The sequence below is a fragment of the Rhea pennata genome, chromosome 1 (assembly GCF_028389875.1).
Source record: "Rhea pennata isolate bPtePen1 chromosome 1, bPtePen1.pri, whole genome shotgun sequence".
Taxonomy (NCBI): Eukaryota; Metazoa; Chordata; class Aves; order Rheiformes; family Rheidae; genus Rhea; species Rhea pennata.
This window is the reverse complement of record NC_084663.1, coordinates 95008068-95034700: the sequence shown is the minus strand read 5'-3', so window position 1 is coordinate 95034700 and position 26633 is coordinate 95008068. Positions and strand designations below refer to the sequence as shown.

Sequence of the window (26633 nt, the reverse complement as noted above, 5' to 3'; positions counted from 1 at the left end):
CTTGCTCTATTCTGTGCTATTGTGTGCTATTGTTTTCCTTTCGCTACTGTGTTCCATCTTGCGCTACTGTGTGCTATTGTGTTCCATCTTGCAGTATTGTGTGCTCTTGTGTTCCATCTTACGCAATTCTGTTCCATCTTGCGCTATTGTGTTCTATCTTGCTCTGTTGTGTGCTATTGTCTTCTACTATTTTCCTTTCGCTATTGTGTTCCATCTTGCTCTATTGTGCGCTATTGTGCGCTATTGTTTTCCTTTTGTTATTTTGTCCCATTTTGCGCTATTGTGTGCCATCTTCCGCTATTGTGTGCTATTGTCTTCTACTATTTTCCTTTCGCTATTGTTTTCCATCTTGCTCTATTGTGTGCTATAGTGTGCTATTGTTTTCCTTTCGCTATTGTGTTCCATCTTTTTCTTCAGTGTGCTATTGTGTGTTGTTTTCCTTTCGCTATTGTGTTCCATCTCAAGCTATTGTGTGCTATTGTGTTCTATCTTACGCTATTGTGTTCCATCTTGCGCCATTGTGTGCTATTGTGTGCTATTGTTTTCCTTTCGCTACTGTGTTCCATCTTGCTGTATTGTGTGCTACTGTGTGCTATTGTGTTCCTTTCGCTATTGTGTTCCATCTCAAGGTATTGGGCGCTATTGTGTTCCATCTTGCGCTATTGTGCACCATTTTGTTCCATCTTGCGCAGTTGTGTTCCACCTTGCGTTATTGGGCACTATTGTGTTCCTTCCTGCTCTATTGTGTCCATCTTGCTATTGTTTTCCTTCTGCTATTGTGTGCAATTGTGTGCTATTGTTTTCTTTTCGCTGTTGTGTTCCATCTTGCGCTATTGTGTGCTATTCTGTGCTTTTGTTTTCCTTTTGCTATTGTGTTCCATCTTGCGCTATTGTGTTCCATCTTGCTCTGTTGTGTGCTATTGTCTTCTACTATTTTCCTTTCGCTATTGTGTTCCATCTTGCTCTTTTGTGTGCTACTGTGTGCTATTGTTCTCCTTTCGCTACTGTGTTCCACCTTGCGCTATTGTGCGCTACTGTATTCCATATTCTGCTATTGTGTGCTATTGTCTTCTACTATTTTCCTTTCCCTATTGTGTTCCATCTTGCTCTATTGTGCGCTACTGTGTGCTATTGTTTTCCTTTCGTTATTGTGTCCCATCTTGCACTATTGTGTGCCATCTTGCGCTATTGTGTGCTATTTTGTTCAAAATTGCGCTACTGTGCACTAATGTGTTCCGTCTTGCGCTATTGTGTGTTCTGTGCGCTATTTTTTTCTTTTCGCTATTGTGTTCCATCTTGCGCCATTGTGTACTACTGTGTGCTATTGTTTTCCTTTCGTTATTGTGTTCCATCTTGTTCTACTGTATGCTATTGTCCTCTATTGTTTTCCTTTCGCTATTGTGTTCCATCTTGTGTTATTGTGTTCCATCTTGCGCTATTGTGTGCTTTTGTGTCGTATTGATTTCCTTTCGCTATTGTATTCCATCTTGCACTATTGTGTGCTCTTGTGTGCTATTGTTTTCCTTTCGCTACTGTGTTCCATGTTGTGCTATTGTGTTCCATCTTGTGTGCTGTTGTGTTCTATCGTTTTCCTTTCACTATTTTGTACCATCTTGCTCTATTGTGTGCTCTTGTCTTCAATAATTTTCCTTTCGCTATTTTGTTCCATATTGCTCTATTGTGTGCTATTGTTTGCTATTGTTTTCCTTTCGCTATTGTGTTCCATCTTGCACTATTGTGTGCTCTTGTGTGCTATTGTTTTCCTTTCGCTATTGTGTTCCATCTTGCGCTATTGTGTTCCATCATGCGGTATTGTGTGCTATTGTGTGGCATTGATTTCCTTTTGCTATTGTATTCCATCTTGCGCTATTGTGTGCTATAGTGTGCTATTGTTTTCCTTTCGCTACTGTGTTCCATCTTGCTGTATTGTGTGCTACTGTGTGGTATTGTTTTCCTTTCGCTATTGTGTTCCATCTTGCACTATTGTGTGCTCTTGTGTGCTATTAATTTCCTTTCGCTATTGTGTTCCATCTTGCGCTATGGTGTGCTATAGTGTGCTATTGTTTTCCTTTCACTATTTTGTTCCATATTGCTCTATTGTGTGCTATTGTGTGCTATTGTGCGCTATTGTGTTCCATCTTGTGCTATTGTGCGCTCTTGTGCTCTATGTTGCACTATTGTGCGCTATTGTGTTCCATCTTGCGCTATTGTGTTCCATTATGAGCTATTGTGTGCTATTGTGTGGTATTGATTTCCTTTTGCTATTGTATTCTTACGCTATTGTGTGCTTTAGTGTGCTATTGTTTTCCTTTCGCTACTTTGTTCCATATTGCTCTATTGTCTGCTATTGTCTTCTATTGTTTTCCTTTCGCTGTTGTGTTCCATCTTGCTCTTCACTGTGCTATTGTGTGTTGTTTTCCTTTCGCTATTGTGTTCCATCTTGCGCTATTGTGTGCTATTGTGTTCCATCTTGCGCTATTGTGTTTCATCTTGCACTATTGTGTGCTCTTGTGAGCTATTGTTTTCTTTCGCTATTGTATTCCATCTTGCTCTATTGTGTGCTATTGTTTGCTATTGTTTTCCTTTCGTTATTGTGTTCCATCTTGTGCTATTGTGTGCTATTGTGTTCGATCTTGCTCTATTGTATTCCATCTTGCGCTATTGTACGCTACTGTATTCCATCTTGCGCTATTGTGTTCCATCTTGCGCTATTGTGTTTCATGTTGCACTATTGTGTGCTCTTGTGAGCTATTGTTTTCCTTTCGCTATTGTGTTCCATCTTGTGCTATTTTGTGCTATTGTGTTCCATCTTGCACTATTGTATTCCATCTTGCGCCATTGTGTGCTATTGTGTGCTATTGTTTTCCTGTCGCTACTGTGTTCCATCTTACTGTATTGTGTGCTACTGTGTGCTGTTGTTTTCCTTTCGCTATTGTGTTCCATCTCAAGGTATTGTGCGCTATTGTGTTCCATCTTGCGCTATTGTGCACCATTTTGTTCCATCTTGCGCAGTTGTGTTCCATCTTGCGTTATTGGGCCCTATTGTGTTCCTTCCTGCTCTATTGTGTTCCATCTTGCTATTGTTTTCCTTCTGCTATTTTGTGCTATTGTGTGCTATTGTTTTCCTTTCGCTATTGTCTTCCATCCTGCGCTACTGTGTTCCATCTTCCACTATTGTGTTCCATCTTGCACTATTGTGTGCTCTTGTGTGCTGTTGTTTTCCTTTCGCTATTGTGTTCCATCTTGCGCTACTGTGTTCCATCTTCCACTATTGTGTTCCATCTTGCACTATTGTGTGCTCTTGTGTGCAATAGTTTTCCTTTCGCTATTGTGTTCCATCTTGCGCTATTGTGTTCCATCATGTGCTATTGTGTGCTATTTTGTGGTATTGATTTCCTTTTGCTATTGTATTCCATCTTGCGCTATTGTGTGCTATAACGTGCTATTGTTTTCCTTTCACTATTTTGTTCCATATTGCTGTATTGTGTGCTATTGTGTGCTATTGTGCGCTATTGTGTTCCATCTTGTGCTATTGTGCACCATTTTGTTCCATCTTGCGCAGTTGTGTTCCATCTTGCGTTATTGGGCAATATTGTGTTCCTTTCTGCTCTATTGTGTTCCATCTTGCTGTTGTTTTCCTTCTGCTATTTTGTGCTATTGTGTGCTATTGTTTTCTTTTCGCTATTGTGTTCGATCTTGCGCTATTGTGTGCTATTCTGTGCTATTGTTTTCCTTTTGCTATTGTGTTCCATCTTGCGCTATTGTGTGCTATTCTGCGCTATTGTTTTCCTTTCGCTATTGTTTTCCATCTTGTGCTACTGTGTTCCATCTTCCACTATTTTGTTCCATCTTGCAGTATTGTGTGCTCGTGTGCTGTTGTTTTCCTTTCGCTATTGTGTTCCGTCTTGCGCTACTGTGTTCCATCTTCCACTATTGTGTTCCATCTTGCACTATTGTGTGCTCTTGTGTGCAATTGTTTTCCTTTCACTATTTTCTTCCATATTGCGCTATTGTGTTCCATCATGTGCTATTGTGTGCTATTCTGTGCTATTCTTTTCCTTTCGCTATTGTGTTCCATCTTGCTCTATTGTGTGCTATTGTTTGCTATTGTTTTACTTTCGCTATTGTGTTCCATCGTGCTCTATTGTGTTTTATTCTGTGCTATTGTTTTACTTTCGCTATTGTGTTCCATTTTGCACTATTGTGTGCTATTGTGTTCCGTCTTGCGCTATTGTGCGCTATTTTAGTCCATCTTGCGCTATTGTGCGCTATTGTGTTCCATCTTGCGCTATTGTGTGCTATTGTGTTCCATCTTGCGCTATTTTGTTCCATCTTGCTCTACTGTGTTCCATCTTGCGCTATTGTACGCTATTGTATTCCATCTTGTGCTATTGTGTTCCATCTTGCGCTATTGTGTTTCATCTTGCACTATTGTGTGCTCTTGTGTGCTGTTGTTTTCCTTTCGCTATTGTGTTCCATCTTGCGCTATTGTGTTCCATCAGGAGCTATTGTGTGCTATTGTGTGGTATTGATTTCCTTTTGCTATTGTATTCCATCTTGCGCTATTGTGTGCTATAGTGTGCTATTGTTTTCCTTTCACTATTTTGTTCCATATTGCTGTATTGTGTGCTATTGTGTGCTATGGTGCGCTATTGTGTTCCATCTTGTGCTATTGTGCACCATTTTGTTCCATCTTGCGCAGTTGTGTTCCATCTTGCATTATTGGGCACTATTGTGTTCCTTCCTGCTCTATTGTGTTCCATCTTGTTATTGTTTTCCTTCTGCTATTTTGTGCTATTGTGTGCTATTGTTTTCTTTTCGCTATTGTGTTCCATCTTGCGCTATTGTGTGCTATTCTGTGCTATTGTTTTCCTTTTGCTATTGTGTTCCATCTTGTGCTACTGTGTTCCATCTTCCACTATTGTGTTCCATCTTACACTATTGTGTGCTCTTGTGTGCTGTTGTTTTCCTTTCGCTATTGTGTTCCATCGTGCTCTATTGTGTTTTATTCTGTGCTATTGTTTTCCTTTCGCTATTGTGTTACATTTTGCACTATTATGTGCTATTGTGTTCCATCTTGCACTATTGTGTGCTACTGTGTTCCATCTTGCTCTACAGTGTTCCATCTTGCGCTATTGTACGCTATTGTATTCCATCTTGCGCTATTGTGTTCCATCTCGCGCTGTTGTGTTTCATATTGTACTATTGTGTGCTCTTGTGAGCTATTGTTTTCCTTTTGCTATTGTGTTCCATCTTGCGCTATTGTGCACCATTTTGTTCCATCTTGCGCAGTTGTGTTCCATCTTGCGTTATTGAACACTATTGTGTTCCTTCCTGCTCTATTGTGTTCCATCTTGTTATTGTTTTCCTTCTGCTATTTTGTGCTATTGTGTGCTATTGTTTTCTTTTCGCTATTGTGTTCCATCTTGCGCTATTGTGTGCTTTTCTGTGCTATTGTTTTCCTTTTGCTATTGTGTTCCATCTTGCGCTATTGTGTGCTATTCTGTGCTATAGTTTTCTTTCGCTATTGTCTTCCATCTTGTGCTACTGTGTTCCATCTTCCACTATTGTGTTCCATCTTGGACTATTGTGTGCTGTTGTATGCTATTGTTTTCCTTTCGCTACTGTGTTCCATCTTGTGCTATTGTGTTCCATCCTGTGTGCTGTTGTGTGCTATTTTTTCCTTTCGCAATTTTTTTCCAAATTCCTCTATTGTGTGCTATTGTCTTCTATCATTTTCCTTTCACTATTGTGTTCCATGTTGCTCTAATGTGTGCTATTGTTTGCTATCGTTTTCCTTTAGCTATTGTGTTCCATCTTGCTCTATTGTGTGCTATTGTTTGCTATTGTTTTCCTTTTGCTATTGTGTTCCATCGTGCTCTATTGTGTTTTATTCTGTGCTATTGTTTTCCTTTCGCTATTATGTTCCATTTTGCACTATTGTGTGCTATTGTGTTCCGTCTTGCGCTGTTGTGCGCTACTGTAGTCCATCTTCTGCTATTGTGCGCTATTGTGTTCCATCTTGCGCTGTTGTGTGCTATTGTGTTCAATCTTGAACTATTTTGTTCAATCTTGCTCTATTGTGTTCCATTTTGTGCTATTGTACGCTATTGTATTCCATCTTGCGCTATTGTGTTCCATATTGCGGTATTGTGTTTCATCTTGCAATATTCTGTGCTCTTGTGAGCTATTGTTTTCCTTTCGCTATTGTGTTCCATCTTGTGCTACTGTGCGCTATTATGTTCCATCTTGCGCTATTGTGTTTCATCTTGCGCTATTGTGTTCCATCTTGCGCAATTGTGTGCTATTGTTTTCCTTTCGCTATTGTGTTCCATTTTGCACTATTGTGTGCTATTGTGTTCCGTATTGCGCTATTGTGCGCTATTGTAGTCCATCTTGCGCTATTGTGCACTATTGTGTTCCATCTTGCGCTATTGTGTGCTATTGTGTTCCATCTTGCACTATTTTGTTCCATCTTCCTCTATTGTGTTCCATCTTGCGCTATTGTGTTCCATCTTGCGCTATTGTGTTCCATCTTGCACTATTTTGTTCCATCTTGCGCAATTGTGTTCCATATTGCGCTATTGTGTTTCATCTTGTGTGCTATTGTGTGCTATTGTTTTCCTTTCGCTATTTTGTTCCAAATTGCTCTATTGTGTGCTATTCTGTGCTATTGTTTTCCTTTCGCTATTATGTTCCATTTTGCACTATTGTGTGCTATTGTGTTCCGTCTTGCGATATTGTGCGCTATTGTAGTCCATCTTGCGCTATTGTGCGCTGTTGTGTTCCATCTTGCGCTGTTGTGTGCTATTGTGTTCCATCTTGCACTATTTTGTTCCATCTTGCTCTATTGTGTTCCATCTTGCGCTATTGTACGCTATTGTATTCCATCTTGCGCTATTGTGTTCCATCTTGCGCTATTGTGTTTCATCTTGCACTATTGTGTGCTCTTGTGTGCTGTTGTTTTCCTTTCGCTATTGTGTTCCATCTTGCGCTATTGTGTGCTTTTGTGTGGTATTGATTTCCTTTCGCTATTGTATTCCATCTTGCGTTATTGTGTGCTATTGTTTGCCATTGTTTTCCTTTCGCTATTGTGTTCCATCTTGCGCTACTGTGTGCTACAGTTTTCCTTTCGCTATTGTGTGCCATCTTGCACTATTGTGTTCCATCTTGCACTATTGTGTGCTCTTGTATGCTATCGTTTTCCTTTCGCTACTGTGTTCCATCTTGCTCTATTTTGTTCCATCTTGCGCTATTGTACGCTACTGTATTCCATTTTGCGCTATTGTGTTTCATCTTGCACTATTGTGTTCCATGTTGCTCTAATGTGTGCTATTGTTTGCTATTGTTTTCCTTTAGCTATTGTGTTCCATCTTGCACTACTGTGTTCCATCTTCCACTATTGTGTTCCATCTTGCACTATTGTGTGCTCTTGTGTGCTATTGTTTTCCTTCCGCTATTGTATTCCATCTTGAACTACTGTGTTCCATCTTGCGCTATTGTGTTCCATCATGCGCTATTGTGTGCTATTGTGTGGTATTGATTTCCTTTTGCTATTGTATTCTATCTTGCGCTATTGTGTGCTATAGTGTGCTATTGTTTTCCTTTCGTTATTGTGTTCCATCTTGCTCTATTGTATGCTATTGTCTTCTATTGTTTTCCTTTCGCTATTGTGTTCCATCTTGCTCTTCAGTGTGCTATTGTGTGTTGTTTTCCTTTCGCTATTGTGTTCCATCTTGCACTATTGTGTGATATTGTGTTCCATCTTGCGCTATTGTGTTCCATCTTGCGCCACTGTGTGCTACTGTGTGCTATTGTTTTCCTTTCGCTACTGTGTTCCATCTTGCTGTATTGTGTGCTACTGTGTGCTATTGTGTTCCTTCGCTGTTGTGTTCCATCTCAAGCTATTGTGCGCTATTGTGTTCCATCTTGCGCTATTGTGCACCATTTTGTTCCACCTTGCGCAGTTGTGTTCCATCTTGCGTTATTGGACACTTTTGTGTTCCTTCCTGCTCTATTGTGTTCCATCTTGCTATTGTTTTCCTTCTGCATTTTTGTGCTATTGTGTGCTATTGTTTTCTTTTCGCTATTGTGTTCCATCTTGCGCTATTGTGTGCTTTTCTGTGCTATTGTTTTCCTTTTGCTATTGTGTTCCATCTTGCGCTATTGTGTGCTATTCTGTGCTATTGTTTTCTTTCGCTATTGTCTTCCATCTTGTGCTACTGTGTTCCATCTTCCACTATTGTGTTCCATCTTGCACTATTGTGTGCTCTTGTGTGCAATTGTTTTCCTTTCGCTATTGTGTTCCATCTTGCGCTATTGTGTTCCATCATGCGCTATTGTGTGCTATTGTGTGGTATTGATTTCCTTTTGCTATTGTATTCCATCTTGCGCTATTGTGTGCTATAGTGTGCTATTGTTTTCCTTTCCCTATTTTGTTCCATATTGCTCTATTGTGTGCTATTGTGTGCTATTGTGCGCTACTGTGTTCCAACTTGTGCTATTCTGCGCTATTGTGCTCTATGTTGCACAATTGTGCGCTATTGTGTTCCATCTTGCGCTATTGTATGCTATTGTGTTCCATCTTGCGCTATTGTATTCCATCTTGCGCCATTGTGTGCTATTGTGTGCTATTGTTTTCCTGTCGCTACTGTGTTCCATCTTACTGTATTGTGTGCTACTGTGTGCTGTTGTTTTCCTTTCGCTATTGTGTTCCATCTCAAGGTATTGTGCGCTATTGTGTTCCATCTTGCGCTATTGTGCACCATTTTGTTCCATCTTGCGCAGTTGTGTTCCATCTTGCGTTATTGGGCCCTATTGTGTTCCTTCCTGCTCTATTGTGTTCCATCTTGCTATTGTTTTCCTTCTGCTATTTTGTGCTATTGTGTGCTATTGTTTTCCTTTCGCTATTGTCTTCCATCCTGTGCTACTGTGTTCCATCTTCCACTATTGTGTTCCATCTTGCACTATTGTGTGCTCTTGTGTGCTGTTGTTTTCCTTTCGCTATTGTGTTCCATCTTGCGCTACTGTGTTCCATCTTCCACTATTGTGTTCCATCTTGCACTATTGTGTGCTCTTGTGTGCAATAGTTTTCCTTTCGCTATTGTGTTCCATCTTGCGCTATTGTGTTCCATCATGTGCTATTGTGTGCTATTTTGTGGTATTGATTTCCTTTTGCTATTGTATTCCATCTTGCGCTATTGTGTGCTATAACGTGCTATTGTTTTCCTTTCACTATTTTGTTCCATATTGCTGTATTGTGTGCTATTGTGTGCTATTGTGCGCTATTGTGTTCCATCTTGTGCTATTGTGCACCATTTTGTTCCATCTTGCGCAGTTGTGTTCCATCTTGCGTTATTGGGCAATATTGTGTTCCTTTCTGCTCTATTGTGTTCCATCTTGCTGTTGTTTTCCTTCTGCTATTTTGTGCTATTGTGTGCTATTGTTTTCTTTTCGCTATTGTGTTCGATCTTGCGCTATTGTGTGCTATTCTGTGCTATTGTTTTCCTTTTGCTATTGTGTTCCATCTTGCGCTATTGTGTGCTATTCTGCGCTATTGTTTTCCTTTCGCTATTGTTTTCCATCTTGTGCTACTGTGTTCCATCTTCCACTATTTTGTTCCATCTTGCAGTATTGTGTGCTCGTGTGCTGTTGTTTTCCTTTCGCTATTGTGTTCCGTCTTGCGCTACTGTGTTCCATCTTCCACTATTGTGTTCCATCTTGCACTATTGTGTGCTCTTGTGTGCAATTGTTTTCCTTTCACTATTTTCTTCCATATTGCGCTATTGTGTTCCATCATGTGCTATTGTGTGCTATTCTGTGCTATTCTTTTCCTTTCGCTATTGTGTTCCATCTTGCTCTATTGTGTGCTATTGTTTGCTATTGTTTTACTTTCGCTATTGTGTTCCATCGTGCTCTATTGTGTTTTATTCTGTGCTATTGTTTTACTTTCGCTATTGTGTTCCATTTTGCACTATTGTGTGCTATTGTGTTCCGTCTTGCGCTATTGTGCGCTATTTTAGTCCATCTTGCGCTATTGTGCGCTATTGTGTTCCATCTTGCGCTATTGTGTGCTATTGTGTTCCATCTTGCGCTATTTTGTTCCATCTTGCTCTACTGTGTTCCATCTTGCGCTATTGTACGCTATTGTATTCCATCTTGTGCTATTGTGTTCCATCTTGCGCTATTGTGTTTCATCTTGCACTATTGTGTGCTCTTGTGTGCTGTTGTTTTCCTTTCGCTATTGTGTTCCATCTTGCGCTATTGTGTTCCATCAGGAGCTATTGTGTGCTATTGTGTGGTATTGATTTCCTTTTGCTATTGTATTCCATCTTGCGCTATTGTGTGCTATAGTGTGCTATTGTTTTCCTTTCACTATTTTGTTCCATATTGCTGTATTGTGTGCTATTGTGTGCTATGGTGCGCTATTGTGTTCCATCTTGTGCTATTGTGCACCATTTTGTTCCATCTTGCGCAGTTGTGTTCCATCTTGCATTATTGGGCACTATTGTGTTCCTTCCTGCTCTATTGTGTTCCATCTTGTTATTGTTTTCCTTCTGCTATTTTGTGCTATTGTGTGCTATTGTTTTCTTTTCGCTATTGTGTTCCATCTTGCGCTATTGTGTGCTATTCTGTGCTATTGTTTTCCTTTTGCTATTGTGTTCCATCTTGTGCTACTGTGTTCCATCTTCCACTATTGTGTTCCATCTTACACTATTGTGTGCTCTTGTGTGCTGTTGTTTTCCTTTCGCTATTGTGTTCCATCGTGCTCTATTGTGTTTTATTCTGTGCTATTGTTTTCCTTTCGCTATTGTGTTACATTTTGCACTATTATGTGCTATTGTGTTCCATCTTGCACTATTGTGTGCTACTGTGTTCCATCTTGCTCTACAGTGTTCCATCTTGCGCTATTGTACGCTATTGTATTCCATCTTGCGCTATTGTGTTCCATCTCGCGCTGTTGTGTTTCATATTGTACTATTGTGTGCTCTTGTGAGCTATTGTTTTCCTTTTGCTATTGTGTTCCATCTTGCGCTATTGTGCACCATTTTGTTCCATCTTGCGCAGTTGTGTTCCATCTTGCGTTATTGAACACTATTGTGTTCCTTCCTGCTCTATTGTGTTCCATCTTGTTATTGTTTTCCTTCTGCTATTTTGTGCTATTGTGTGCTATTGTTTTCTTTTCGCTATTGTGTTCCATCTTGCGCTATTGTGTGCTTTTCTGTGCTATTGTTTTCCTTTTGCTATTGTGTTCCATCTTGCGCTATTGTGTGCTATTCTGTGCTATAGTTTTCTTTCGCTATTGTCTTCCATCTTGTGCTACTGTGTTCCATCTTCCACTATTGTGTTCCATCTTGGACTATTGTGTGCTGTTGTATGCTATTGTTTTCCTTTCGCTACTGTGTTCCATCTTGTGCTATTGTGTTCCATCCTGTGTGCTGTTGTGTGCTATTTTTTCCTTTCGCAATTTTTTTCCAAATTCCTCTATTGTGTGCTATTGTCTTCTATCATTTTCCTTTCACTATTGTGTTCCATGTTGCTCTAATGTGTGCTATTGTTTGCTATCGTTTTCCTTTAGCTATTGTGTTCCATCTTGCTCTATTGTGTGCTATTGTTTGCTATTGTTTTCCTTTTGCTATTGTGTTCCATCGTGCTCTATTGTGTTTTATTCTGTGCTATTGTTTTCCTTTCGCTATTATGTTCCATTTTGCACTATTGTGTGCTATTGTGTTCCGTCTTGCGCTGTTGTGCGCTACTGTAGTCCATCTTCTGCTATTGTGCGCTATTGTGTTCCATCTTGCGCTGTTGTGTGCTATTGTGTTCAATCTTGAACTATTTTGTTCAATCTTGCTCTATTGTGTTCCATTTTGTGCTATTGTACGCTATTGTATTCCATCTTGCGCTATTGTGTTCCATATTGCGGTATTGTGTTTCATCTTGCAATATTCTGTGCTCTTGTGAGCTATTGTTTTCCTTTCGCTATTGTGTTCCATCTTGTGCTACTGTGCGCTATTATGTTCCATCTTGCGCTATTGTGTTTCATCTTGCGCTATTGTGTTCCATCTTGCGCAATTGTGTGCTATTGTTTTCCTTTCGCTATTGTGTTCCATTTTGCACTATTGTGTGCTATTGTGTTCCGTATTGCGCTATTGTGCGCTATTGTAGTCCATCTTGCGCTATTGTGCACTATTGTGTTCCATCTTGCGCTATTGTGTGCTATTGTGTTCCATCTTGCACTATTTTGTTCCATCTTCCTCTATTGTGTTCCATCTTGCGCTATTGTGTTCCATCTTGCGCTATTGTGTTCCATCTTGCACTATTTTGTTCCATCTTGCGCAATTGTGTTCCATATTGCGCTATTGTGTTTCATCTTGTGTGCTATTGTGTGCTATTGTTTTCCTTTCGCTATTTTGTTCCAAATTGCTCTATTGTGTGCTATTCTGTGCTATTGTTTTCCTTTCGCTATTATGTTCCATTTTGCACTATTGTGTGCTATTGTGTTCCGTCTTGCGATATTGTGCGCTATTGTAGTCCATCTTGCGCTATTGTGCGCTGTTGTGTTCCATCTTGCGCTGTTGTGTGCTATTGTGTTCCATCTTGCACTATTTTGTTCCATCTTGCTCTATTGTGTTCCATCTTGCGCTATTGTACGCTATTGTATTCCATCTTGCGCTATTGTGTTCCATCTTGCGCTATTGTGTTTCATCTTGCACTATTGTGTGCTCTTGTGTGCTGTTGTTTTCCTTTCGCTATTGTGTTCCATCTTGCGCTATTGTGTGCTTTTGTGTGGTATTGATTTCCTTTCGCTATTGTATTCCATCTTGCGTTATTGTGTGCTATTGTTTGCCATTGTTTTCCTTTCGCTATTGTGTTCCATCTTGCGCTACTGTGTGCTACAGTTTTCCTTTCGCTATTGTGTGCCATCTTGCACTATTGTGTTCCATCTTGCACTATTGTGTGCTCTTGTATGCTATCGTTTTCCTTTCGCTACTGTGTTCCATCTTGCTCTATTTTGTTCCATCTTGCGCTATTGTACGCTACTGTATTCCATTTTGCGCTATTGTGTTTCATCTTGCACTATTGTGTTCCATGTTGCTCTAATGTGTGCTATTGTTTGCTATTGTTTTCCTTTAGCTATTGTGTTCCATCTTGCACTACTGTGTTCCATCTTCCACTATTGTGTTCCATCTTGCACTATTGTGTGCTCTTGTGTGCTATTGTTTTCCTTCCGCTATTGTATTCCATCTTGAACTACTGTGTTCCATCTTGCGCTATTGTGTTCCATCATGCGCTATTGTGTGCTATTGTGTGGTATTGATTTCCTTTTGCTATTGTATTCTATCTTGCGCTATTGTGTGCTATAGTGTGCTATTGTTTTCCTTTCGTTATTGTGTTCCATCTTGCTCTATTGTATGCTATTGTCTTCTATTGTTTTCCTTTCGCTATTGTGTTCCATCTTGCTCTTCAGTGTGCTATTGTGTGTTGTTTTCCTTTCGCTATTGTGTTCCATCTTGCACTATTGTGTGATATTGTGTTCCATCTTGCGCTATTGTGTTCCATCTTGCGCCACTGTGTGCTACTGTGTGCTATTGTTTTCCTTTCGCTACTGTGTTCCATCTTGCTGTATTGTGTGCTACTGTGTGCTATTGTGTTCCTTCGCTGTTGTGTTCCATCTCAAGCTATTGTGCGCTATTGTGTTCCATCTTGCGCTATTGTGCACCATTTTGTTCCACCTTGCGCAGTTGTGTTCCATCTTGCGTTATTGGACACTTTTGTGTTCCTTCCTGCTCTATTGTGTTCCATCTTGCTATTGTTTTCCTTCTGCATTTTTGTGCTATTGTGTGCTATTGTTTTCTTTTCGCTATTGTGTTCCATCTTGCGCTATTGTGTGCTTTTCTGTGCTATTGTTTTCCTTTTGCTATTGTGTTCCATCTTGCGCTATTGTGTGCTATTCTGTGCTATTGTTTTCTTTCGCTATTGTCTTCCATCTTGTGCTACTGTGTTCCATCTTCCACTATTGTGTTCCATCTTGCACTATTGTGTGCTCTTGTGTGCAATTGTTTTCCTTTCGCTATTGTGTTCCATCTTGCGCTATTGTGTTCCATCATGCGCTATTGTGTGCTATTGTGTGGTATTGATTTCCTTTTGCTATTGTATTCCATCTTGCGCTATTGTGTGCTATAGTGTGCTATTGTTTTCCTTTCCCTATTTTGTTCCATATTGCTCTATTGTGTGCTATTGTGTGCTATTGTGCGCTACTGTGTTCCAACTTGTGCTATTCTGCGCTATTGTGCTCTATGTTGCACAATTGTGCGCTATTGTGTTCCATCTTGCGCTATTGTATGCTATTGTGTTCCATCTTGCGCTATTGTGTTCCATCTTGCGCTATTGTACGCTATTGTATTCCATCTTGCGCTATTTTGTCCCATATTGCGCTATTGTGTTTCATCTTGCACTATTGTGTGCTCTTGTGAGCTATTGTTTTCCTTTCGCTATTGTGTTCCATCTTGCGCTATTGTGTGCTTTTGTGTGGTATTGATTTCCTTTCGCTATTGTATTCCATCTTGCGCTATTGTGTGCTATTGTTTGCCATTGTTTTCCTTTCGCTATTGTGTTCCATCTTGCGCTACTGTATGCTACAGTTATCCTTTCGCTATTGTGTTCCATCTTGCACTATTGTTTTCCATCTTGCACTATTGTGTACTGTTGTATGCTATTGTGTTCCTTTCGCTACTGTGTTCTATCTTGCGCTATTGTGTTCCATCGTGTGCTATTGTGTGCTATCGTTTTCCTTTCGCTATTATGTTCCAAATTGCTCTATTGTGTGCTATTGTCTTCTATCATTTTCCTTTCGCTATTGTGTTCCATGTTGCTCTAATGTGTGCTATTGTTTGCTATTGTTTTCCTTTAGCTATTGTGTTCCATCTTGCTCTATTGTGTGCTATTCTGTGCTATTGTTTTCCTTTCGCTATTGTGTTCCATCTTGCTCTATTGTGTGCTATTGTTTGCTATTGTTTTCCTTTTGCTATTGTGTTCCATCATGCTCTATTGTGTTTTATTCTGTGCTATTGTTTTCCTTTCGCTATTATGTTCCATTTTGCACTATTGTGTGCTATTGTGTTCCGTCTTGCGCTATTGTGCGCTATTGTAGTCCATCTTGCGCTATTGTGCGCTATTGTGTTCCATCTTGCGCTGTTGTGTGCTATTGTGGTCCATCTTGCACTCTTTTGTTCCATCTTCCTCTATTGTGTTCCATCTTGCGCTATTGTACGCTATTGTATTCCATCTTGCGCTATTGTGTTCCATCTTGCGCTATTGTGTTCCATCTTGCGCTATTGTGTTTCATCTTGCACTATTGTGTGCTCTTGTGAGCTATTGTTTTCCTTTCGCTATTGTGTTCCATCTTGCGCTATTGTGTGCTTTTGTGTGGTATTGATTTCCTTTCGCTATTGTATTCCATCTTGCGCTATTGTGTGCTATTGTTTGCCATTGTTTTCCTTTCGCTATTGTGTTCCATCTTGCGCTACTGTGTGCTAGTTTTCCTTTCGCTATTGTGTGCAATCTTGCACTATTGTGTTCCATCTTACACTATTTTGTGCTCTTGTATGCTATCGTTTTCCTTTCGCTACTGTGTTCCATCTTGCTCTATTTTGTTCCATCTTGCGCTATTGTACGCTATTGTATTCCATTTTGCGCTATTGTGTTTCATCTTGCACTATTGTGTGCTCTTGTGAGCTATTGTTTTTCTTTTGCTATTGCGTTCCATCTTGTGCTATTGAGTGCTTTTGTGTGGTATTGATTTCCTTTCGCTATTGTATTCCATCTTGCGCTATTGTGTGCTATTCTTTGCCATTGTTTTCCTTTCGCTATTGTGTTCCATCTTGCGCTACTGTGTGCTACAGTTTTCCTTTCGCTATTGTGTTCCATTTTGCACTATTGTGTTCCATGTTGCTCTAATGTGTGCTATTGTTTGCTATTGTTTTCCTTTAGCTATTGTGTTCCATCTTGCACTACTGTGTTCCATCTTCCACTATTGTGTTCCATCTTGCACTATTGTGTGCTCTTGTGTGCTATTGTTTTCCTTCCGCTATTGTATTCCATCTTGAACTACTGTGTTCCATCTTGCGCTATTGTGTTCCATCATGCGTTATTGTGTGCTATTGTGTGGTATTGATTTCCTTTTGCTATTGTATTCTATCTTGCGCTATTGTGTGCTATAGTGTGCTATTGTTTTCCTTTCGTTATTGTGTTGCATCTTGCTCTATTGTATGCTATTGTCTTCTATTGTTTTCCTTTCGCTATTGTGTTCCATCTTGCTCTTCAGTGTGCTATTGTGTGTTGTTTTCCTTTCGCTATTGTGTTCCATCTTGCGCTATTGTGTGATATTGTGTTCCATCTTGCGCTATTGTGTTCCATCTTGCGCCACTGTGTGCTACTGTGTGCTATTGTTTTCCTTTCGCTACTGTGTTCCATCTTGCTGTATTGTGTGCTACTGTGTGCTATTGTGTTCCTTTCGCTATTGTGTTCCATCTCGAGCTATTGTGCGCTATTGTGTTCCATCTTGCGCTATTGTGCACCGTTTTGTTCCATCTTGCGCAGTTGTGTTCCATCTTGCGTTATTGGACACTATTGTGTTCCTTCCTGCTCTATTGTGTTCCATCTTGCTATTGTTTTCCTTCTGCATTTTTGTGCTATTGTGTGCTATTGTTTTCTTTTCGCTATTGTGTTCCATCTTGCGCTATTGTGTGCTCTACTGTGCTAATGTTTTCCTTTCGCTATTGTCTTCCATCTTGTGCTACTGTGTTCCATCTTCCACTATTGTGTTCCATCTTGCACTATTGTTTGCTCTTGTGTGCTGTTGTTTTCCTTGCGCTATTGTGTTCCATCTTGCGCTACTGTGTTCCATCTTCCACTATTGTGTTCCATCTTGCACTATTGTTTGCTCTTGTGTGCAATTGTTTTCCTTTCGCTATTGTGTTCCATCTTGCGCTATTGTGTTCCATCATGTGCTATTGTGCGCTATTGTGTGGTATTGATTTCCTTTTGCTATTGTATTCCATCTTGCGCTATTGTGTGCTATAGTGTGCTATTGTTTTCCTTTCACTATTTTGTTCCATATTGCTCTATTGTGTGCTATTGTGTGCTATTGTGCGCTATTGTGTTCCATCTTGTTCTATTGTGTGCCATCTTGCGCTATTGTGTTCCATCTTGCGCAATTGTGTGCTATTGTTTTCCTTTCACTATTGTGTTCCGTCTTGCGCTATTGTGTGCTATTGTGTTCCATCTTGCGCTATTGTGTTCCTTCTTGCGCTACTGTGTGCTACTGTCTTCTAATGTTTTCCTTTCGCTATTGTGTTCCATCTTGCTCTATTGTGTGCTATTTTGTGCTATTGTGTGGTATTGTGGGCTATTTTGTTCCATCTTGTGCTATTCTGTGCTATTCTCTTCTATTGTTTTCCTTTTGCTATTGTGTTTCATCTTGCGCTATTGTGTGCTATTGCTTTGCTTGCGCTATTGTGTTCTATGTTGCGCTACTGTGTTCCATCTTGCGCTACTGTGCGCTATTATGTTCCATCTTGCGCTATTGTGTGCCATCTTGTGCTATTGTGTGCTATTGTTTTCCTTTCGCTATTGTGTTCCATCGTGCTCTATTGTGTGCTATTGTTTGCCATTGTTTTCCTTTCGCTATTGTGTTCCATCTTGCACTATTGTGTGCTCTTGTATGCTATTGTTTTCCTTTCGCTACTGTGTTCCATCTTGTGCTATTGTGTTCCATCTTGTGTGCTCTTGTGTGCTATCGTTTTCCTTTCGCTATTTTGTTCCATATTGCTCTATTGTGTGCTATTGTCTTCTATCATTTTCCTTTCGCTATTGTGTTCCATCTTGTGTGCTATTGTTTGCTATTGTTTTCCTTTCGCTACTGTGTTCCATCTTGCTCTATTGTGTGCTTTTGTGTGGTATTGATTTCCTTTCGCTATTGTATTCCATCTTGCACTATTGTGTGCTATTGTTTGCCATTGTTTTCCTTTCGCTATTGTGTTCCGTCTTGCGTTATTGTGCACTATGTTGCACTACTGTGCGCTACTGTGTTCCGTCTTGCGCTACTGTATGCTACTGTCTTCTAATGTTTTCCTTTCGCTATTGTGTTCCCTCTTGCTCTACTGTGTTCCATCTTCCACTATTGTGCGCTATTGTGCGCTATTTTGTTCCATCTTGCGCTACTGTGCGCTACTGTGTTCCATTTGCGCTACTGTGCGCTACTGCCTTCTAATGTTTTCCTTTCGCTATTGTTTTCCATCTTGCGCTACTGTGTTCCATCTTCCACTATTGTGCGCTATTGTGCGCTATTGTTTTCCATCTTGCGCTACTGTGCGCTACTGTGTTCCGCCTTGCGCTACTGTGTTCCGCCTTGCGCTACTGTGTGCTTTTGTGTGCTATTGTTTTCCTCGCGCCATGGTGCGCCACCTTGCGCCATGGTGCGCCATTGTGTTCCTTTCTCTTTTGTGTTCCATTGTGTTCCACTGTGTTCTAGCGTGTTCTATTCTCTTTTGCGTTTGTTTGTGTTCTGTTGTTTTCCTTTCTCCATTGTGTTCAGTTGTGTTCTTTATTCTGTTCTTTTGTATTCTTCTGATTTCCTTTCTCTTTTCCATTCTTTGGGGTTTAGTGTGATGTTTCGTCTTCCTTTCTTTTGTGTGTTCTATTCTGTTCTATGGTTTTCCTTTCTCTTTTGGTGTTCTGCTGTATTCTTTTGTTTTCCTTTTCCTCGTTTTTATGAGATCTCACAGTCAGGTTTCTCCTCTACATGTCTCGATGGACTTCAGGGAAAGAAAAGACTGGGCATTTTAAACATGCATTTAAACTGGGCATTTGATATATGCTCATCCTTGGCCCATGCAAGAATAGGCAGTAGGTAAGAACAGCTCCAATATCCGGCCGCTTCTTGGCGGCATGCATTCAGATGGTTGGGGCAAGAATTGCTGCCAAATAGCTCTCTTTCTGGATTTCATGAGTAGTTTTGAAAAAGAGAGGCTACAGATTCAGTGTCTGGAGCTTGTCAGGATGCTCTGAAGTGCAATCCATTCAAGCACAGGGCAACTCCTCTCCCTTGCAAGGTGGGAGGCCCATTCCTCCCAAGCTGCTCCCAAAAGTTCCCTCACCAAGTCACGGAGCTCCCCTCCCTTCAGCTACGTGGAAGTGTCTCAGCCTCTGCAGTCACCATCTCTCCCTCGCTAACCAGAACCCTCTTCCTGAGTGGGACCTCCTAATACTGAACCCCTTTTAGTATTACTAGGAATAGCTTCCTATTTATACAATACGACCTCTATTCAACAAGTACAGTGTGCCTGGACTGCTCTGGTACAACAGAAGGAAGACAACATACTACTTCAGAGAGCTATCTAATCAGGTAGCAAAGGGCAGAATCAGTTTACAGAATAAACCAATACCCACACCCCAGACCTATTCTGCACCACCTCATTTGTTCCAAGGAACCCTGCACTCTCTCTTTTATTTTATCTTGAAACAAATACGATGATGGTCGCCTAAGGAACAATATACCGGTACGCAAAGCCAGATTAACAGCAACTACGCTCTGTATTTCTGTTTAGGTAGGCACAAAGCAACATCCAGGTGGAAGGAGACAGTAAGCAACCATCTACCACAGACAGCAGGCACAGCTCCACCTCAGAACGTGTAGGCAGTCCTTTGGGCCTGTCTACACAAATTATACTTACAGCACACAAAAATGTGTAAAGAGCAGTCTTCATGAGGACAGGAAGGCTATGTCCACTGGGAATCTGAGGAAAAAAATCCTGATCCCACCAAAATGGCACTAGATTTCAGACCTAGACCAATGTACAGAGGCATGCTGAGTTGGATCAGGACTTACTCTTTATGACAGATTTCCCAGCACCTGGGACAAGTCAATTAAGCCTTCCGTGCCCTACTATCTCTATCCCAAACAAGTCTGTGATCACCTTTAAAAGAGGGTATTTTCATGTCTCAAAGAAAAACTGCAGGCACTTATTAACCACAGTATGCCGCTGATTATTACTGCAAGAGCCTACTGGTCACATCACCTTTACGCACAGATGAGGTTACTTGTGCCTTCTAAAAAGGAAGCACAGTATCATTTTGAGGGCAACTGCCAAATGCTATTCATACCAATAGGAAACTTTCTAGTAACAATTCTCTGCCATCTTGCCTTCCTATGCTTAGCCAGCATCACACCATCAGGCCCAAAGACAGTACACGTATTATACAGCTTTCCACCATCCTCTTCTGGAAGGGAGCCTTCATTAAGGCAAGAACAAAGATTCTGCACTGTAATATACAGAGTTTTCATGCATCTGCATCACTGCAATACACGGAGTTTTTGTGCAGCTGCACAAACAGACTTTGCCCTTTTTCCCCCTCAAGGAGATAAGCGTGAGGAATAAGCTACCTCCAACAAGATAAATGCTACACTCCTTGGCAGCTTCTGAGAGTTTGTGTCTCGACTCTCCAGGAATCGTCTCTGCGTATTCTTTGAAGTACTGGGTTCCATAAGGAGAGTTAAAACATTCCTCAAACTGGAGGAAAAAAAACGAAATTAAGTTAAAATATGATAACACCACTTCTATCAACATTCTGATATAACCTTCAGCTTTACGGGAGCTCACTAAACAGCTCCGCAGATATCAGAGAGCCAACAGAGAGCTGGAGGAAACGTGGTGGGTGTCCTGATGTGAACATGTGGCAGACAGAACATGAGCTAGGAGTACCAGGCAAGCTGTTCGTAACAAGGCTAGCATATTTATCCACCTAGACTTAGCAAGATTACAAGGAGTCTTCTCAGAGCAATGAGCCAAGTCCCACCTAGCTCATCTGACAATTTAGAAGCTAAATTTGGTTCTCTCTGAACTGAAATTCTTGTACTCATCCGCAGACTACATTTTCTTCCCATTTTTCTTTTTTTGGAAGGACCTTTTCAGAATACGGGCAGAATATGAATTTCTCAACATCTTTTGCTAGAGCAATCCTTTAAGTAGCATTTCCCCACAAGTGAACAGAGTCCTCTGTCTTAGTCTCTAGTTAAAGATTCACTGTTCTTCAGAATGAGGCATGTAATCTTTAGACAATAAGATTAACAGAGGGGTTTAGATCATAGAACCACAGAATCATAGATTCAGTAAGGTTGGAAGGGACCTCTGGCGATCATCTAGTCCAACCTCCCTGCTCGGCAGGGTCACCTCGAGAATGTTAGACAGGGTTGCATCCAGGCAGGCTTTGAATATGCTCAAAGAAGGAGACTCCACAAGCTCTCTGGGCTGCCTGTGCCAGTGCTCTGTCACTCTCCCAGGGAAGAAATTCCCCCTCACGGTCAGGCGGAACTTCCTGTGCTCCAATTGCTGCCCATTGCCTCTTGTCCCGTTGCATGGGACAACTGAGAACAGTTTGTCCCATCCCCTTGACACCCTCCCTTCAGGTACTTATCCTGATATCCTGAACTCACTCTGCATTACATTTGCCAGCCCTCTACGCACATGAGACACCCCCACTCACACTGTTACTTCTCTTCTAAAGGAATGCAGCGGGAGGCCACAGGTGGACTATCAGATAGCACTGAGCACCTACTCTTAGACAACTGATTCCCCACCCAGGCATGTGCTTTGGTTGTTACTTCAGCTCACTGGAAGTTTTTACTAGGGGAAAAAAAAACAAAATCAAGCCTGGAATAGTACAACAAACATTTTTGCCCCAACTGGCCAAACAAGCATCTTCAGAACTACAGTCGATTCTTCTGAACTAGAAGATCTGACCCAAAACCAGATGAGTTTTTGCCACATGCACAAACACACTTGCAGAAAGAGAGGCACAAAGCACAAAAAGCTGTTAGGCACCAGCTAATTCATGGCAGAATTTGTGGATGGAAAATTGAGAGAGGAGGTCTCTGCAGACTGTCAGACGAGTTTCTCAGGCCTTTGAAAGCCAGAGTGCTCTTCAGGAAAATGAAGTCAATCCTAACTGCCTTCACCTTCTTCTTGTCACCTGCAACAGCAATGTGCGTGGTAGCAAAAACATAGGGCTGTGCTGTAAGACAACACTGGAACATGACTGCACACTGCCTGCACAGACCTCCTGGTTCCATGCTCTCCAGAGTGGAAGAACGCAGGGACAGATCTTTGAATTTTTTTCAACTTGTTTCTAGATTCAAAAAGGTTCTGCTGTTCTCTCTTTACCTATAAATACTACAAACTGGTTCTGTCCAACAGGTCTTCAGGTTCAGAAGTGAAAAACAACAACACAACAAGGGCAATATATCACAGGAAAACTGCCACATGCCTCTGTACTATATGCTCAGGGCAAGTCTCTGTGAAGGGTGACTTTAAAACAAACAAACAAACAAACAAACAAGGGGAGAGAAGAGGCTATTTCATACCTGCCTCCTAGCAGCAACAAAAACTTTACCTTCCCAAAGCCTGTGAGAGACCTTGCTTATTTAAGAGGACCTACCTTATAAGCATAAAGTATCACTAGCAAGATAGAAATCTCTACCAAACAGGGCTAGAAACCTCAACACTTGCACATGTGACAAAACTTGCAAACAATAGATAATCTCCATGTAGGAGGCCCAGCCAGGATAATCAAAGGCCACGCGCAGTACCAAAGCTGTGTTGGTACAAAGCAGCGGGGAAGCTTGCTTAACACTTGGCCTGTGACAGCACGACGGAGAACATTCTTTGTGTAAAACATTCACAACCAAAGCTCACCCTGCAGAGAACTCTGCACTCCTCAGTCAGAGGCTGCAAGGCACAGGGGTAACAAATTCCTTCCTTCCTTCCCCCAGAAGAAAGGAAAAGCTCCCAGCTGCATGGGGAAGGTCACCTCACTGCCAACACATTCATCTTTGTAAAGCTCAGCAAGGCAATCGTGGGTGAAGTCAAAAAGGTAGAGCAGAACTGGTCAACAATTTAAGTGCAGATTATGTTCCTACACAAGGATGTCATACAAGAAAGAGGTATTTGGATGACAATTCAGCCACAGACAACCTACTGGAAATGTCTCAAAACCCATGCTGTTTCTCATATGCTGCCTAATCTGAAAGGGCTGAGGCAAAAAGAGACACTGGATGCCTGTTCTCTTTCATTTTCACATTGACATCCTTTTGCTGAAAAATCATCTTCTCCTAGATTCCAGCAGAAGGCTTCTGCAAAGACTCAGACCACAGTCTCACTTCTGCGATTCAGAACAAACCAGTCAGGGCTGATGAAACTGCCTGGGATTTCAACCAGCACAAACTTCTTCAGAATCTTGTCCCACAAAAAACAGACAACCTGCTAGCTTCAGCCAGTTGAAGCCCCCCTTGCTGCATGCCACTAGATATGACATATTCATTCCTGTTTTTTTTTTTTCTCTCTCCTTCTCTCTCTCTCTCCTTCTCTCTCTCTGTTTTGGAGTCTGTTACAGCATCTAAGCATACTCAGAGAGAAACAGGAATACGAACTCACAATTAACACTGGAACAAGAGGTTTCCAAGGATCTGAGGATCAGGATATTTAAGTTTAAGACCTCTGCTCACAGGTAGAGCCACAACTTTTACGCCTTTTGCTCATGTTTCTTCTACCAGTGTGCAGGCTCGTTGCAGGCTCATTGCAGGTTATCTGATTTGACAGCAGATACGTGAAGCTGAATGAGCGCCAAGCAGGAGTCTAATGACAGAAAAGAAACAATTAGCCAGTGAAATCCCCCAGGTAAAACCCTTCAAAAATTCTGAATTCATTAGTAAGCTTTGAACAAAGTAGTTTTGCCTATATCTCCATGTATCTTGCATATATGGACCATATCCAATTCATTATTCAGTCAGCATACGACTCTAGAAACAGCCTCTGAACACGGGGAAACATTCAAACCTAGGCTTGCCACATGGGAACCATACACAGCATCCCCTGTCTCAGCTCAAGGATCACACAGTTTATGTGCTGGTAACAGGGCAGACCCCACTCAGCCTAGAAAGTATCCAATCCAAGCTCCCACACAGGATTCTGTGTAGTGATAAGCAGGACAAGGAAACCCTTAATGATCGAGACCTGCTTCTTCCTTCCCAACTTGCTACGTGTCTTGTTAGTGAATCTTTTGCCTGTGCCCATCATTTCATGGGCACTGCATCTCATAAAATGCTGATAGCAAACTAAAAGACCAGGATAACTCCCAAGGCATCCAGATAAGGGATGGTTTGCCTTTATTTGTCAAAGGTCACTCCAGGCCTGAGAAATGGATATGAGGAGCCATCAAGCAATAGAGGCAGTGACTTTACTGATGATTTCTTTACAATTCCACCTCTAGACAAGGGAAAGCTGCAAGTGTTATCAACACTGTCTACTGCAGCTAAACAGGATTTATATTTGCTGGAGCCTTTGAGTTACAAGACATGGAGATATCAAATCAAGTTTTGTGGATACCCCTCAGACTACTACCTTCCACAAATCTCCCAGCTCCTTGGGCTTCAGAAAAATACTTCCTCATCAGGTAGAACTGCCTGCTTTTAAACAAAAGTGTTCTAGCTTCATAAAGAAAAACACCCTAGGCTTAAAGTATTTCTCGTCTGAAGACTCCTAGGTCATACAAAGGCAACTATGGGATTAAGCAGTGAGCAGCATAGTCGCCACGGTCAGGGAAGCAGCAAAAACTTGTCATGAGCAAGTCTAGGTCGGGTCAGGGACAGTCAGGCAAGGTCTTTCCTCCAAACTTCCGTTCTCAGTTCAGTAGCTAAGTAACTGATTTTTTTAAAGTGAGGCAAATGATTAATCCGTGATTTGGCCACTACTCATATGAGAGCGCCCGAATATTTCGCTAAGTGAGTGAACAAAGTTTTACTGGGATTGTAAACAAACACAAGTGCAGTGAGTTTTTTTATCCCATTTAGACAGCCACAGCAGTAGTCTGTCTAAATCTCTGATAATTCGAGGGATGCATTTCTGCTCAGAGAAATCACACTCTCAGAGATTATATTCCAGCATAAACTCACTCTGCAGAAAGTCAGAAGAGCACCTACTAGGTAAATGTCTAACCAAGTTCCCTCCCACAGTAAGGGAGCACCACCTAAATACCAGCACGAGAAGTCTCAGGAAATCATTCGCCTCAACCGCCCTGGGCCTCAGATTTGTAGTTCGTAAAAAGGGCAAAATTAAAGCTCTCTCACTACAGTTCTGCGTTGTACCCAAGCTCTGTGTTAAAACGTTGACACGGAAGACTAACGGAAGCACAGAGAAACGCGCAAGAGTGCAGTAGAGGCACGAGTTCTCTTCTTCTGGCCCAAGCTGCTCCAAGAACTTCTTTAAAAACAGTCCTTAGGATAACTCTACAGCAACACAAACCACAGCCAGGTTAACAGCATGTCAGTGAAGTAAAACATCACTTCATTTCTCCATCACTCCGAAGCACGGGCATTTTCTTCTGGAAGGCGTCAGAAGCTTCACAAGCCTGACCGGCCGAGACCCAGCCTCCCGGCAAACCGCCCGCTAGAGCACCGCGCAGGGATTCTCGCCGCGCAGCCTCCCCAACAGCCCGCCCGCCCGCCTCCGCGCAGGCCGCGGCTGCGTCCCCGCGGGGCAAGTAACAGCGCGGGGACAGCTCGCGGCGGCCCCTCCGCGCTGCGCAGGGCTCCGCCGCGGAGCCGGCGCGGGGCGGCGCGGCGCCCCCTCTCAGGGGCGGTCACCGCGGCGGGAGGCCAGAGCTCCGCCGGAGGGGCAGGTCCTCGCTGACGGCGGCCCCCAACGGCCGGGACGCCGCGGGAGCGGGGCAAGGAGAGGAGAGGCGCGGGAGGGCAGCAACGGCCACTCCGACCGCGCGCCCCCGCCACTCACTCGCCATGGCGCCCCGAGGCCGCTGCACCCGCCTCACCGCCCACCTCCCCCTTCAGGCAGCCAGGCGGACGGCCCCGCACATGCGCGCCAGCCCGCCCCGCCCGCGGGCTGCTGGGAAATGTAGTCCCGCCGCGGTTTCCGATGGCGCAGCCCGAGGCGAGAACCGGCCGCAGCTGCTCCGCCGCCACCGCTTCCTGCCCCGGCCGCCTCTCCTCAAGCAGGAAAGGGGCGAAGCGGGGAGCAGGGAGCGCCCTCCGCCCCACCGCGCTGCGGGGCCCGGCCCTTGCGTTTGCCCCTCCCTCCGCCCCCAACAATACCCGACGATCCTAGCAGTTACCTTGCTCTGGGTATCCTGAAATGCTCGGGCTGCTGGACGTTGTGCTTCGCTTCCCAAATATTTGTAATTTGCTCTCCTTTTTTCATGCAAAAGTCCATCTGAAATACCTTTTTTCTGACTATATTTTTTAAAAAAGCTATTCATCTTGCTTAAAATGTGAGTCACATACTGCTTTAAAGTCCAGCCAGTTTCTTGATCCAATTTCACAGCGCTTCCCACAAGCGGTTTTGCGCATGCCCTCGGGGAGCAGCACACTTTGCCTTGAGAGCAGGAATAAAGACCAAGGGGATGGAAATAAGGCAAAAACCACTGCTGACCACCACCCTCCTGCCGCGAGTAACCTCAGCAGATGACGAGGCCTCAGGCATGCTCCTCCCGTGTCCTCTCAGCCCTTGACAAAAAAGCTGCGGTGACTTTAGACCTGTCCGTGCTCTACTAGATTATGAGGTGAC

The 26633-nt window shown here is 42.4% G+C and overlaps 1 long non-coding RNA gene across 11 annotated transcripts in view; it reads right to left on the bottom strand.

The window, feature by feature from the left end:
- LOC134151451 (uncharacterized) overlaps positions 1 to 25935 on the bottom strand; it is a 154911-nt gene extending 128976 nt beyond the window's left edge. For 3 of the 11 annotated variants that reach the window (XR_009960844.1, XR_009960860.1, XR_009960845.1), the window contains exons 1-3: positions 25089 to 25904; positions 23490 to 23690; positions 20444 to 20564 (exon numbers count right to left, since the gene is read on the bottom strand). This is a non-coding gene — a long non-coding RNA (uncharacterized LOC134151451). Of the gene's footprint in view, positions 1 to 20443; positions 20571 to 23489; positions 23691 to 25088 lie in introns of all 11 variants that reach the window. The other 8 variants (XR_009960846.1, XR_009960864.1, XR_009960863.1 and 5 more) reach the window with 7 other exon arrangements.
- Between the last annotated feature and the right edge of the window lie 698 nt (positions 25936 to 26633).